This window comes from Meleagris gallopavo, chromosome 1, assembly GCF_905368555.1.
Source record: "Meleagris gallopavo chromosome 1, MGAL_WU_HG_1.1, whole genome shotgun sequence".
In the NCBI taxonomy this organism is placed as follows: domain Eukaryota; kingdom Metazoa; phylum Chordata; class Aves; order Galliformes; family Phasianidae; genus Meleagris; species Meleagris gallopavo.
The window spans coordinates 10,668,135-10,682,455 of record NC_139404.1 but is presented as its reverse complement, the minus strand read 5'-3'; the positions used below and the strand labels follow the sequence as shown (position 1 = coordinate 10,682,455).

Here is a 14,321-nt window from a genome sequence, read left to right as displayed (position 1 = left end):
AAAGGATAGTATTATATAAAAAACAAAACAAAACACCTTTAAAGGCCAACACAAGAAAGATATAGGGCTTTTGGAATGTGACTGGAAGAGAGCCATAAAGATGATTAGAGGGTTGGAGCAATTCTTCTATGAGGAAAGACTTGACCATCTTGGAGAAGAAAATGCTTTGAGGTGACTTCATTATAGCCTCCCAGTACTCGAAAGGAGTTTACAAGCAGGAGGGGGACTCACTTTTTACGCTGTCTGATAGTGGTAGGATAAGGCGGAATGGCTTTAAACTAAAAGAAAGGAGATTTAGTTAAGAGGTTAGAAAGAAAGTCTTTACTCAGAGTTGCCCAGAGAAGCTGTGGATGCTCCATCCCTACAGTCATTAAAGGCCACCTGATCTGGTGGGATGGCAACCCTACCCATAGAAGAGGGATGGAACTAGATTATCTTTAAGGTCTTCCAACACGAGCCATTCTGTGATTCTGTGATTATGAGAAGCAAAAAGAAAAGAAAGATATTTTTCCAAGAAGATTTAGACTCAGAATATTTACTTAGAAAAATGCAGGTCTCATAGAAAAAAAATGACTAAATTCTCAAATAGTAGAAGAAAAATTGAAAATGTAGAAATAAAATTTCTTCAAGAAAGAAAATCTGTGGACTACTGACACATTAGGAAAGATCAATTTGTGTGTGGTCATTTGTATGCAATAATGACATACAACTCTAATTGAAGGAAGAGGATTTTGGCCCACAGAGTCACTGTTTACCAGTCAGAGAAGAGATTTAAGAAACTACAGCCTTGTCTTTATTCTAATTCGTAGATTTTGAGTAAATCAAGGAGTGTTCTGTTTAGATTAGTTTTTGCTGAATGTCCCTGTTTACTTGTACTAAGTGCTGCTCAAGAAATTGAGAAGACATAGACCAGACATTCTATAATTTAAACAGACTGATAACAGAAAACATACTGTATGCTAAGGGGAAGTGTCTGTTGATTTTGCCTTCATTTTCATTCATTTATTAATTTAAATAAATTTTAAGCCACCTGCATCAATTTGTCCATATTTGACTAAGAGTTGGCCATAGACCAAGATAGCAGCAGAATCAGCTCATGAGAGTGAAAGTTCTGTTGTAAAGCTAGAAATACGATGAACTTTCACAGTACAAATGAAAACTAAAAAAAGGTCCATGATGCAGGAACTGTTTTATACATAAGTGCCACGTGGGAATTTTACCTTAAGGCTTAGAGTGTCGATGCAGGCATCTATGAATTATGCAGTATGCTACCTAAAAGTCTGTCAACCAGAACCCCAAACTGGAGCCAAAATCCTGAATCAAGTTCACTGGCTCTCCAGTCATAGAAATCTCAGGAAGATGGCTTAAAATTTGCACTAGTATAATTTTACCCAAGAGCAACATCTGGACTCTTGCTCCATCTTTGGAAGGTTCCAGGTCTAGGGTTCACTGTCTGCTCAGCTCGCAAAGGCCCAACTCCTCTTAGAGGTTAGTTGGTAAGGAAATGTTTAGAACAGACTTCATCCCACCTTCTGAAGGAGTTGAAAGATCAAAACATTACCAAAGTCAGACAGCCTAGGAAAGAGTGTGACTCCGTATTTTGTATTTGAGGTGACAAACTTGGTGGTTTAACTCAGTGCAAAACTTTTGTATCTATGGTGCTGAGCTGATGTCGGCTGTGATCCCAGATGTTGGGACTGCAGCTTGGAAGGAAATATGCATTCCATCCACGTCCTGCGATAGTGCGAGCGTTACCAGAGGGACTGTGTTTCTCTGAGGTTAAAGCTGTACCACTGGAATACAATCTGTTTCCCATCTGCCCTTCTGACCTCTTCTCCACCAGTAAATTCTGGAGCAATTTCAGCAGTAGGCATGTGGAGTGTACTTCCTTCTTGGACCCACTGAGTGATTAGGACACTGCTGAAAGATATGGGTTTAAATCCCTATAAGCAGATTGGAATATTATTACAGTCCTTTCTCATCCAGCTCCTGGGGTTGACAGCCAAAAATAACATCAAAGTGGTATCATTTCCTTCCCATTCTTAGTAAAACTTTTAGTAACATGACAGGTATACAGAGCGGATAGCCCTTAGTTTGATCTTGTTGCCAACGTGGAAGATATATGCTAATTGTAATGAATTCAATTATTTGTCACTCAGAAACCTTATTTTCCATAAGATGGAAAAAAGGTTGTCCCTCTGGATTTCTTTTCCATTATTCTTTTTTGAATGAATTATATAGGAAATAATTTTACTCAAGGCTGTTCCATACTAGGAGAAATGGTAATTCGTTCTTTTCTGAATGCAGAACACCCTTCAGGCTACCCTCCCCCACCTTCTGCCCTGACATCCTTCATTTTTTAAAGGCTTTTCTGCTTGTACTGAACTGCGTGTGTTAATACTTGCCCTCCTTCAGTACACGGGTAGAACATACAGTCCTGTCCCAGATACAAATGTTTGGCACAGTGTTTTCAGCCTGGAATAGACTGTTTATGAGTTTCCCCAGCAGCATGACAGTGCAGTGTGATTAAACTCTTTCATATTTCTTTCTGTTTTACTTTAGTTTATGTTGACCAAACATATGACATTCAAATTCACCTACTTGGAACCTCACTAAAATGAATTATAATTATTTTGTTTGAGATCGTGGATTTATTAACATGCCAATGAGCTGGCTAAGAAAGTAAAGATACAACGGAATATAAATAATAAGCAAGGTTATTTCAACACAGAAAATTAAGGCTTTTATGAGCAATGCAATTCCACGCTGGTATTGAGTACATGTGCTAGAGCAGAATCAACTGACCTAAGTGTAACAAGACTATTCTCAAGAGTTGAGTAAATTTTGTCACTCTGAAAGTAATTAGCTGTAAAATATGATTTAAGTCAGTTCAGTACTATTCACAAACTGACTAACTAGTTTTATACAGGAAGAAATGAAGAGAAGGAGGAAAAGAAAAGCTGGGGAGGAAAGAAAATCCCCTTCATTCTGTAGGTCAGACATTAGAGTCGTCACTGTATTTATAAGAAAGCTTGAAAGTATTTCCACAGGTGAATAGTCTGTTTTCTCAGGCATGTCTCTGTTCACCAATTCACAATATATTTAGCAGTGGGGCCAATGGAGCTTTTTCTTTATTTAGTAAAGATTTAAATACTTAACATGACACAGAAGTATATTTACAGTGGTTTTCACTTGACAGTGCTTTGTTCACCGGTAGAGCGGGTAGGAATTTGGCTTCCTTCCTTTAGTTTAGGAAAAACTGTTTCTAGAAAGTATAACTGCAGCAAAAGAAAATATTTTCATTTAATGAAAATTTTCCTGAAATAAAGCCTGAAAACTTTCAGTGAAGCTTACTCAAGGCGAATCATGCAGATATTGTTCTTCAGCTGTGTAACACACAGTGCTACCTACAGAACAAGGTGCTCTGTAAACAAGCACTGTTACATTCTTTTACATTCATGATAAATTTCCATAGCTTGCACTTTGAGAGGACAAAGTCTGACGTCAGCAGCCTCTAACTCCTTGTACCACATCTCAATTTTGTGCTGGTTTCTGGTCAAATTCTGGTTTGTTTGGATGCAGTTCATTTAATTAGGTCCGTAAGATGAATCTTGGAGAGGCAAAAGTAATAACACAAACATGACCTCATGGTAAATGAGGAAATCTGAAAGTCAGGCTTGAATTTTTAAAGTTTATGTTTTTCAGACAGTACTGTCTGAGAAAAATTCCAAGGTAATTATCCAAAAGTTATCTATCAGACTCCTGAAAGACTTGTCCTAATTTCTAAGTTTCATCTGACTGCTTGTTTAATTTTAATTAAAAAATCTGATCTTTTTGTACCTCTCTTCTTCAATGCAAATTAGTGAAGTAGATTAAGAAAACCTTGATGAATTGCAATCGAACTTAGTAATACATCTACTTTTAAAATTGTTATTTAAAATAGGCTGGCATAAAAGATAATTTACTGCAGAAAAGTTAACTTAAAAGTCATATTCAGGAAGATCCAAGAACAAAGAATGATGACTGCTGTTACCTATGAATTATTAAAAGAAGAAAAGCAAAGAAACAAACAAAAGACAAAAAAAAAAAAACAACTCTTTTTTTCTTGATGTGTTCCTGCTGCAAGAGAAGTGGTAAGGAATGTGTAGCAGAATCAGAAGCACAGAAGGTTGCTAAGAGAGAGTGTGCAAGTACAGAAATACCTCAGCGTGGCTCTAGGACTTAAGAAAGTACTCACCTGCCTCCATCTTTTGTCTTCTATCTTGTCTAGGCAACTGTAAGCCAAAGTTGGAAATCTAAAAGTACTCACTGTTTTTATTCTCAGTGTCTGGCACCATAGGCCTTAAACCCTGACCAAAGAGATTCCAGGCATCTAGTACAAAATTTGTTACTCCATTTTGCTACTGCATTTGTGATACTGAAGTCCTGTTTGGGTTTGACCCATATATATTTTTTCCCTACTAACACCGTTTATATGGATAGAAATGTAGACCTTTTGGGAAATTTCTTCTCAAAAGCAGAAGAAATTGATATAGTCATCAAACTCTTGAGAAATGACAGTGCTTAGTCCTTAGTGTGATATCTGTGACTAATTTATGGTATTACAGGTGTGCAGAACACAAAGGAAAAGTCTTGTGACAGTCTTTCTGTAGGGACTTCCAACACTAATTTGTTATGGAAAGGAAAAATTACAGAGACTATTTATATATCTGTGTGTGTGTGTGTATAAATGTTAAAATAAAAAGTGGAAAAAAAAACAAAACAGCTCAGTAAAATACAAGAAGGAGGGAAGGGAAGGGAGAAGGGAAGGGAAGGGAAGGGAAGGGAAGGGAAGGGAAGGGAAGGGAGGGAGAGGGAGGGGAGGGGGAGGGGAGGGGAGGGGAGGGGAGGGGAGGGGAGGGGAGGGGGAGGGGAGGGGAGGGGAGGGGGGAGGGGAGGGGAGGGGAGGGGAGGGGAGGGGAGGGGAGGGGAGGGGAGGGGAGGGGAGGGGAGGGGAGAGGGGAGGGGAGGGGAGGAGGGAGAGGGAGGGGAAGGGAAGGAGGGAGGGGAGGGAAGGGGAGGGAAGGGAGGAGAAGGAGGGAAGGGAAGGGAAGGAAGGGAAGGGAAGGGAAGGGAAGGGAAGGGAAGGGAAGGGAAGGGAAGGGAAGGGAAGGGAAGGGAAGGGAAGGGGAGGGAAGGGAAGGGAAGGGAAGGGAAGGGAAGGGAAGGGAAGGGAAGGGAAGGGGAGGGGGGGGAGGGGGAGGGGAGGGGGAGGGGAGGGGAGGGGAGGGGAGGGGAGGGGAGGGGAGGGAGGGAGGGGAGGGGAGGGGAGGGGAGGGAGGGGAGGGGAGGGGAGGGGGGGAGGGGAGGGGAGGGGAGGGGAGGGGAGGGGAGGGGAGGGGAGGGGAGGGGAGGGGAGGGGAGGGGAGGGGAGGGGAGGGGAGGGGAGGGGAGGGGAGGGGAGGGGAGGGGAGGGGGAGGGGAGGGGAGGGGAGGGGAGGGGAGGGGAGGGGAGGGGAGGGGAGGGGAGGGGAGGGGAGGGGAGGGGAGGGGAGGGGAGGGAGGAGGGAGGAAGGGAAGGGAAGGGAAGGGAAGGGAAGGGAAGGAGGAAGGGAGGGAAGGGAAGGGAAGGGGAAGGGGAGGGGGGAGGGAGGGGAGGGGAGGGGAGGGGAGGGGAGGGGAGGGGAGGGGAGGGGAGGGGAGGGGAGGGGAGGGGAGGGGAGGGGAGGGGAGGGGAGGGGAGGGGAGGGGAGGGGAGGGGAGGGGAGGGGAGGGGAGGGGAGGGGAGGGGAGGGGAGGGGAGGGGAGGGGAGGGGAGGGGAGGAAGGGAAGGGGAAGGGAAGGGAAGGGAAGGGAAGGGAGAGGGAAGGGAAGGGAAGGGAAGGGAAGGGAAGGGAAGGGAAGGGAAGGGAAGGGAAGGGAAGGGAAGGGAAGGGAAGGGAAGGCAGGGAAGGGAAGGGAAGGGAAGGGGAGGGAAGGGAAGGGAAGGGGAGGGGAGGGAAGGGAAGGGAAGGGAAGGGAAGGGAAGGGAAGGGAAGGGAAGGGAAGGGAAGGGAAGGGAAGGGAAGGGAAGGGAAGGGAAGGGAAGGGAAGGGAAGGGAAGGGAAGGGAAGGGAAGGGAAGGGAAGGGAAGGGAAGGGAAGGGAAGGGAAGGGAAGGGAAGGGAAGGGAAGGGAAGGGAAGGGAAGGGAAGGGAAGGGAAGGGAAGGCAGGGAAGGGAAGGGAAGGGAAGGGAAGGGAAGGGAAGAAGGAAGGGAGGGACGGAAGGAAGGGAGGGATAGAGGGATGGAGAGAGGGAGGAAGGAAACTAAACTATAAATTGACAGAATTCTTATCTTTAAACTACCACATTGTTTCCTTATTTAAAATATTTTTAAAAGACAAGGAAGTATTTTCAGTGAAAATATTATCTTCCATTATAATAACCACTAGAAAAACATTGAACAGCTGTAACAACTATAATACAATACAACATGTAGCAAGCAAAACATTTGCTTGAGATATACAATGGCTGGCAAGTGCAGCCTGACCAAGTTCAGCAGGGGACACCTACATGAATAAAGGTCAAAACTCCTCTTCCATGATTTTACAAGTTAGCATTGTCATCAAGAACAAGTCTGACTGCCTACTGCAGTGACTTGGAATAAGCTGATTAAATATGTTATATAAACTGGAGGATGTCAAACAGCAGTGTGATGGCAACAAGAATTCAAGACCATAAAAACAAAGGCCAAAGATTCTCTCAAGTCTGTCTCCACCAGTAGGCCTGTTCCTGAGGTGAAGAGAATATAATGTCTGACTGACTCTGAGTTTGCAAGCACAGTAACTCATTTATATTTTAAGGTAAATCTGTGAGAGTCTTTGGAAAAACTCACGTTTTATGAAGAATGAAACCTTAGAGAGTCTATGGCAATGGTTGAAAGTTAACCAATGTATGTTTTTTACAGTGAGAAAACTTGCATAAAACTAACAGGAAAAGTGAAAAATCTAATGCTAATACTTCCTATATTCTGGAATCTTAAAACTAAATTTCTGATTTAATTATCTGAAATATGTACATACTATGAAGAGCTTTAGTATTTAATTTATCTTGCTTTAATATTGAAATTAATATAGAAAAATGTTGAAATATGGACTTTGTCCTATAATTCAAAATTCTTTAAATAGTTAAAAAGATAGTATACTCCTGTTTTAGCAGTATTCTTTTGATTTCCTACTGTGTTGGTTTATTGATTTTTCTATAAACAAGATATTTGCTTGGAACATGGGGAATGCTTATACAAAAATAATTTTCTTAAGCTCTCCTTAGTATGTCTCCCAAATCCCTAAGGATGAATTAGAAGCAGATTTCATATACAATGTGACCACCATAAAATGACCAATGTAATGACATCTGTCATTGTTATGTCTTTCATTTGTTTACAGGCCAGAAAAACAAACAAATAAACAGAAAACCCACTGAAACAACATTTATTGAAGCAATTAATCAAAATCCACATTACTTCAATTAGTTTACATTGTGCTGAGGCATCTGGATTGCCCTTGAGGGAGAGGGTTTCAAGAAAGCTCTATTTCATAGTCCCAGAAATTTGTTTATATGTTTTCTTGTAATGGACACTTCAGTATACAAAGTTAGCCTAAAACACAACAGCTTTATCAGAGTCAGTGCATCTAAATAAGAGGTTAATAAGGAGCAGGTATGCTACTTTAAGTTTTCTCTGTAGACGAACACCTAGATCATAATCCTACAATAAGTTTCATGTAGACTCATCCAATTTCATGCTTACAGATTTGACCAGCATTACCACTTTCAGTTGCACAAAAATCATGTTCCTCTTCTAAAAACATAACATTGACTGATTAGCAAAGCAATGCTGGCAAAAATTAAAAAAAAAAACAAAAACAACAAAACCCAAATCCCTCCCTCTAAGATACTCTTATTTGCCTCCAGGTTTTTAAGTTTGTAATATATGTCCCAAACTTTAACAATCAAGAAAAATTGCATGGAAGGGAGGAAAGTGAGGAAAGTGGATTAAAGAATTCACCCTAATTTTATTGATTGTTTCCAAAAGTCACCAAGAAAAATATTGAGTGATATTAAACATTCAAACTTCCAATATTTATCATCATTACAACATCAGAATGTTAGCATTTGAAAAATCTATAAAAGTAAGAGAAATAAAGAATATGATTTTATTGAGCCTGAAGATGCAAAAGGAACTTAACCACAGACACTACCATCTCTGCTCTGCCTTCAGTGCAAATTTTAATAGATCAATGTGATTTTAGTCTACATTTTCTTCTGTCTTTCTGTCTTGGAGTTTCTTTTGTTGCTCTTCTATTGCGTGATTTTAGAGGTCTGTGGTTAAGTTAAATATTGCCTCTCCTTGGCTGTTTAAGATTCTCTTATTTAGTCACAAAACACATAAAAAACATTATCTTTATTCTGTGTAGTAGAAGATAAAGCTGTAATATCAATCTTCCAGAGATGAGTGAGTGCCACAGAAAAATAGTTTTAGGAAAAGGATTCAAGGAGCACTAAAGATGGTATGATGATCTCTGGCAGATGATCTCTGTCTGAACAGCATTTCTCCTGAGACCTGGATTGGTCCAGGAAAGAATTTGTTTTCCTGATAATAAGCCCTTGGACATTTTCCCAGGTAATGAAACTAATTTGTATGATACATTTGTATGTCCTAACAATCAAATTTTCATATATTAGCTTAGTGGTTTTTTTTTTTTTTTTTTTTTTTTTTTTAAAGATGCATTTTAAAGTTTCACTCCTAAGCCTTCAGTTAAAATTAATTTCTTTATTCTCCCTGCTGTGGCATGTCTAATCTCTCATCTTCTGTTTGAGCTTTTCTTTGGAAAAGTGTTTGAAAATATCCTTTCTTATAAACTAACAAATAGAAAATAAATAACTGATGTCAAATTTAATGTTCAGGAACTTTTGAAAGGAACTAAAAATAAATGGATTTCTAATATAGTATTTTCCCTATTTACATTGGAAACAGCTTTAAGTGGATGAGCTTTGCCAGTGTTATATATATGAGAAAGTATTTCCCTGTGTATGGATCATGTTATGCTAAACAATAAGCACAACTGTGAAGGTTAGAATTGCTATGTTATAGATATCCAGAAGAGGCAAAAGACTCTCTAGCAACAATTTGCTTGTGCTTATCCAAATATCTTGCTGGGGGGAAAAAAAATATAAATATAAAAAAATAAAATATCTTTGGAGGGGGAAAAAAAATAAAAAGGAGACAGAGCATTTTACCTACACAGAGTCGATAAACAAAGCATTTACTACATGAGCACATATTCAGTTATCTCTTTACACAGGCAAAATACTAGTCATAAAACAAGTGTTCATTTCCTTTCTTTGTCTTCTGAATTATAGGATTACAGGCCATGATTTCAGTGTATGGATTGCAAGCTCTTTAGTTTCATTGTTACCTCATTCTTTTTTCTCAGAGCTACTTCAGAGGTCCCATTTTCAAAAAAATATTTTCTCCTCTGTTATTTTTCTTCAGGATGTCACAAAAATAGTTTTAATGCAAATTATCTTGTGAAGACATTTACACACAAAAGTTCCTGTTTTTATACTAACAATGCAAAGGAAAAATTGTTTTGTAAAAAAATGAATAGTAAAATATCAACACAAATTCTTGGTGTCACAATATGAATTCTGGACCAACTTGACAAAAAATAAAGAAAAGGATACATTTCTTTATGTGGACCTTTCTTCTTCAAATCTTAAAGAAATAAGTGAGAAGAAAGTAGAAAAGGCAGGAAATAGCCATGAAGAAGTAAAAAAGAAAATTAATTCTCAGGAGATCTGAATAAAAGAAGGTCTGAAATTAATGGTCCATCACTCTTCCACTTCAGTCAAGCTTATCCTGGTGGTCTTCTTCCTGTTCCTTCCAAACTTGACTTTGTACTAGGTTATTAAAATAATTTCCATAAGGCTATACATTTCAAAGTTGTATTTAGACTACACTGGTGTTTGATTTTCTTTCCTTTTGATAGAATGGACTTTGAAATCTAGCTGCTCCAAATGGAACTTTTTAATTTGGCTGCTAGAACAAAATGAGTTTTAGGCAATCTATAGAGCACTGCTTAAATTCTATTTCAAATTCTACTTTTGTGTCATGCAGTTGGGGACTGTGGTTGTACTGAGTACAGTTAGGGAGAAAGTACAGTAAAGCAAATGCATTCTCCTATTCTCTAAAGACAAGGAGGGTTGAATCAGATTATAATACAATACCAAGCTGCCGCAACTGATTTCATTTTATTTTATTTTCTGGATCATATGATTCAATGAATCAGATGTAGAGCTTTGCATTGGCCTTTTCCCTTCTGCTTACCATCAATACCTCTGACACACTCTTGATAAACACAGTATAAAGTGTTGGCATATTATAAACCAGATCATGGCTAGTTTGAGACAATGAACATTCCCTACATTGTGAATTCCAGTTGCGTGGAGGAACTACTTTAGGAGATGAGGGGCAATTTTTCACTGTCCACATGATGGATGGAAGATATCAAATAGCGAAGTTTCTTTGTACAGTGACTCAAGTAGAGCATGACAAATAAATTAGGATTTTGTATTTAATACCCTCACCTTAAAAAAAAAAAAAAGTGAAAAAAAGAATGTGTCTTTGACATGTAGAGAGGTGGATTTCAACACTTATAGTAGCTTAATTTCTTTGGCTTTAAACTGCTAAAATATCTTAATAGTTTAATTAATGTAGTCTGTCATCATAGGTTGTAGTTGATTAAAAACATCTAAATTAATTTGAAAGGACAGTTTTTATTGTGGTTAGGAATTGGAATAAATGGTTTAAGTACTCTGAACAAAGAAGTGGCTGCAGTTTGTAGGAAAAAGATAACGAGTGAAGAAGACAAAAAGGAAGTTATGAAGTGAGTGCCCACAGAGAAAGAGAGATCAGAAAAGTGAAGGGAACAAACAGACTATGGTAGCAAGGATGAAATTGAGAGAATCAGGCCATGCAATGAGATTTGTAATTTGTTTTTTTCTGATTATCTGATTTTGAATTCTGGAGTTTCTGCTTTCTTTTTTCTGAAGGCAGCAAGTTTAGGATTTAGTCCAAAGAGACTAGAGCAAGTTATCTTAAACTAAGAGAAGTAAAATTAAGTAAAGAGCAAAAAGTGTGAAATCTTAGTAACAGAACTTGTCTATAAAAATTTAGTTTGCACAAGATAAAAGTCAACATCACAGTTCACAGAAAATAATATAACTTTTCTTCAGTTTAAGAAAAAATAAAGCAGATGTATAAGTTTGCATGTGTTTATGGATGTATTCAAATAGATAGATACTTCCATGGCAGCCTTCTGGCAGAAAGAAAGCAGGCAGTTCCTGAGACAGGAAGAAGTGGGGAAAAGAAGGCTCTGTGTTTCCGGTCTCTGGGAAAAGAGACTCTCTGTGACCATCCCAACTATAAGAAAAAAGCTCTGAGTAATGCAAAACCAAACTGTTTTCTTCTTAGTACCTCTTTCTTGACTGTAAAATCCAGATCTGAGCTAGGATATTTACAGCTGGGTTATCATAATGGGTTTGATTTCTTCCTTTCAGCTCTGGTAGAAAGGGAAGAGGCAAAGACAGGCACTGAGCAGAGCCAGGCACACAGGCAGCACAGCCTCAGCACCTGTTGCAGCTACCCATTACCTTCTCATAGTGATTTCATTAACGCCCAATGCCACATGATGGAGAGTTAATGCCATACGGATTAATACAAAATCCTGCGGGGCAGCAGTACAATTTTATTGCTGCTGGCGAGAAACACTGAGTCAGGACTGTATGTTACAGCTAAAGTTCTATGCTACTGCTGTCAGTGTAAACAGTAATGAAACTGCTGAAGCTTCACTGAGGGAAGTGCTTTAATTTTGTTTCTTCTCCTCCAAATGCTAATAATAACAAAATGTCAAAGCACAATTGCCAAATGTGTATCCTTTAAAAAGCCAGCAGGAAGTGGGCTGATAAATAAATTGCTTTGTGATTACCAGTACTCACTAACCCCCCCTCCCTTCCCAAAAAAGTAATAAAATTCACCCAAATGCTGCAGAAGAGAGAGAGGGGAAAAAAAAAAAAAAAAAAAAAAAAAAAGAATAAGAAAAAATATATATATATATGTGTTGACATCTGTGTAAGAGTGTTTTGGCAAAAGAGGAAGGATTTTTCTTGAACAGACAAAGAAGAAGCATTCCATTATGAAGACCCACCCTTTTGAGATATTTAGTAGATATCTGATCTTTTCTTCTATATATAAGTACCATGAAATTAGATAATGGAGGCATTTGCGTTCACTTCTTATTGACTCTAAGCCTACAATTATATGAGTTTTAAAAAGTGAAGATGTCTATCTTTGCTTGGTAAGCAATTGAGTTTTCTAGTATTTCTATTTCTAGGAGACCCTCTATCCTCTATCCTGTGGTTCTACAGTGGGTTCTTTGTTATGTCTGACTTGCATTTTTATCCAAGGTAAAAAGAGGGTAAATAAGGGTTTATATCTGGAAGAAGAATTTATAGGAAACATTGCAGGGAACAAAGCCAATAAAAATACTAATTAGACAAGTAAAACTGAAAGGTGTTTTTTTTTGTTTTTTTGTTTGTTTGTTTTGTTGTTTAAGAAAGACCTGAGAGACTTCTGTTTTACAAAAATGCATGCATAAATAATATTATTAAAAGGGTAATATTGTAGTGTTATTATTTAGTACTTTCTAAATATTGCAAAAATATAAAAATGTGGAAGAAGGAAGACATTAGAAGAAAAGAGTTAGCAAAACAATAGGAAAAAGTATACATGTTATGGACCAGCAAATAATACTGAAGGCTGCAATGTCATATAATATATATATGTTGTCAAATATAATATTATTATAAGGACCTAGACAGGCTTGAACAGTGGGCCCAGCTAGGGTAAGAATGTAAAACTTAGATTTGTACCCTGCACTTTTCTGAGCTATGGAACACCTTTTCAAAGTACCTCTGGACAAGGAAAATTTTTGAAAATAGTTTTAGTACCACCTCATTTTTGGTTGGGCTAGACCTGTTTTGTTCGTGACCACATCACTGAAAAGTGGAAAGATCACAAAAGCACTCAAGGCAGCACACAGTGAGGCAGAAAGTGTGTGTTTCCCAGTTCCACAAGAAAAAGCTGCAACCATGGTTTTGGATATTTCATTTGTGAAAGTCTTCTTATGTTGTGCTTCTATTGAGTGTAACTTAATGCAAATAACTTTCCCAGAAAATGCTTCCCCAGTTATAATAATGCTTCACTGGATTTTGCAAAGGATTTTTCTGAGGAAAGCAGAGGAGAAAGTGACTTTTTGCTTGAACTCAGTGGAAATTATCCAGATTCATCTGATAGCAAACTGGAGCAGAATTTTGGTCCAAATTTTTTGAGGTTCTCAAAAACAGAAAGAAAGAAAATATGCAACTTTAACAGGAAAAAAAAAAAAAGAATAAAAGGAAAGAAATATCTTATTGTAATTAAATCAACAGGGAAGGATTAGCACCCTGAGAAGGTAACATTGGATTATACCATCCCACACAAGTGGCCTAAGGACCACACAGAAACTTCTCCATATCTCTGTTCAGTAATACCTCCCTTTCTTGAATGAATGAACGGAAAAGTTGTGCAAGCACAAAAAACCAGAAAGATCTGGTAAAAAAGACAAGCAAACAAAAAATCCCTCTAAAGACACCAGACATATTTGATGTTTGACCCAACCTGGTCAGCCAGCACACTTGGGAAGAAAGAGAGGATTCAATGACACATAAGGAATGTAGAAACTTGAAAATAGACTTGGCACTGAAGGAAAAGCTGAATTTGATGACCAGATGATGGATGGCTAATATAAAGTGACACTGAACAGAGAAAATTATGTCCCCAGAGAGCGGCATTTTTTGGATAAAACATCAGGATATGTGCCTGTAATCTGTTTTTCCTGATTCTGGAATTAATTGTATCTTTTAGGCTCATCTTCACCAATTTGCGAGGCATCCTGATGTTGATACTAGCTCGATTCACTGTTAGGCTTTGCTAATTACAGAGTTGGAAGAAAGATGTCTTGCAAGTTTGAGCTTTTGTACTTTTCAAATTTTCTACTCTGATAAACCAAAAACAATAGGTTATATAATGTAAAAAAGAGGTTGTTTTCTTGTTGATGTAGATTTTATAATCCGAGAGGACAAGCTAGTCTAGGAAAAAAAGATTTTCCAATCAAGAGATTCCATTCCTTCTCTAAACATTTTAAAGTCCGAATCTATTGTTAAAATACAGAAACTTTTGGAAACTGCATATACATATAAGACC

The 14,321-nt window shown here is 38.5% G+C and overlaps 1 long non-coding RNA gene across 5 annotated transcripts in view; it reads left to right on the top strand.

The window, feature by feature from the left end:
- Positions 1-14,321, top strand: part of LOC104916191 (uncharacterized) — an 89,963-nt gene that overhangs the window by 41,300 nt on the left and 34,342 nt on the right. The window lies entirely within an intron of this gene.